We start from the raw sequence: 1,952 nt of genomic DNA on the forward strand, positions 1-1,952 counted from the left end.
CGCGTACACAGTGCGGGTCGGCTCGCATGCGTACGAAATCGGCTCGGTTCCGTCAATTCCCGCAGCTCGACTTGGCGGCTTAGTTGGCCGTCTTGGCAACTAGGCTTAGCGGAAAGGTATCACTATAATATATCGATTCCAAGGTTTTTGGCCCCTCCGAAGCTGTTTCCGCCCTTAGTTTTACCATCCGAGGTCAGTATGGTTCCTAAACGTTAAAGACAGCTTAAGTCGGGGGTTTATTTGATAAATAGCATGAGGTTTAGCTAGGGTACCTTATGAAAGGTTCTAAATTCTTATGTGCTTATCATAGGGCGTATTTAACCACTGGGACTAGCTCGTTGTGAGTGACTTCAACCAAGACCATTGAGGTAAGTGACCTTACTGTTGGAGTTAGCTTACTACGTGTTGTATGATGGTGTGTGCCCTGTGGCCCTTGCATGCACCATATTTATGTGATATGATTATGTGATGTATAGATGGTGTTGGCTGTAGATTGTGTATGTTATGTGATGTATGAATTATGTTGACTGTTGACTGTTGACTGTTTCTATAATGTGAAGTCATGAATGAGATTTTAGTATTATATGCCATGAATATGTTGATCAATGCCATAGATACACGTAGAATTATCGAGTCATGTCATGAGATGTTTATGCAACTGAAATGTTTATGTAATATGCCATGTAATGTAAGTCATGTGAGATGCCATGTGATGTAAGAAACGTAAATGCGATATTAGCACTGCTTATGTAATGCCATATTAGATATGTTAAGGGACCTCATGCATTTATGTATGTCACGTGCATCAGGATTTTTCCCATTTATGATACAAAAGAATGAATTACGATATTTATGTTCGCCATGATATCATGCGGGCCCTTTTCTGTTCTGTGGTGTCCGGTGACGTGTAATACGTTATGCCCGACCAAGCTAGGCCCAGGGGGTACGTATGAGAGCCCGCCTGGTGGGTCCATGTACATGCACATCGGCCATGTGTGAAGGAGTACCACACATCCAACCCTACCCGGACTAGAAAAGCGCCCAAGGCTATGAAAAGTTTATGAAAAGTTAGGTCCCGCTCATATGTTGCATGTGTTTGCATTCCTAACCCCAACAGTGGGGTGACTTACTGAGTATTTCATAAAATACTCAAGCCATGTGCTACCTACATTTTTCAGGTAAAGGCAAGACGGCGCCAATGTATGGTTGACGGCGGAGCTGAGGCCACCATGGAAGTTAGAGATGGGATATTTTTTTAGGAGTTTACCTTTATTGTACTATTTATAAGTTATAGCACTGAGTATTGCTTCATTTAGATTTTTTTTTTAAAATTCAGTTATTGAAAGTTTATTTTTTGGAGATAGGTTGTTTTAGATTTATGAAGGTTTATGAAAAACTTTGTTTTGTTTCCAAGGTTATTTATGATGAGCTTCCGCTTAATGAGTTATGTATGCATGAGTGACGTCACTAATTAGGTTAAAGAAAATTAGGGGCGTTACACTCAGATCCGTTTTCTTGGATTTTAAATTTATTTGAGCCTTATTAAAACCCATTCAATGGGCTTTGTCTCAAACTTTGGTGATGACGTATCCTAGAAAAGCCAACTTCAAAAAAAATTTATGTTCTCTCAATTACGTGTCTTATATCCTTCAAGATATCAGGCACATTTACAAATGTTTTGATGAGTGTCTTCAAAATAATACAAAGTCTTGATTTGTAAGGGATATCTCTACAACCCAAAAAAATCAAATCACTAGTCAAATAAACTCTCTGCTTAAGTCTTATTGACCCAAGGGCAGATCTCATACTGACGCATCAAATATGGGATATGGAGGTATCTAAAATTGTCAAAGAGGACAGAGAATCAATTATCATATTTCATTCAAAAGCCTCAAATAATACCATACAAATTACAAAATAGTAAAAAAAAAAAAAAAAGTATTATTTCCATT

Source organism: Cucurbita moschata, unplaced genomic scaffold, assembly GCF_002738365.1.
Source record: "Cucurbita moschata cultivar Rifu unplaced genomic scaffold, Cmos_1.0 Cmo_Scf00099, whole genome shotgun sequence".
Taxonomy (NCBI): Eukaryota; Viridiplantae; Streptophyta; class Magnoliopsida; order Cucurbitales; family Cucurbitaceae; genus Cucurbita; species Cucurbita moschata.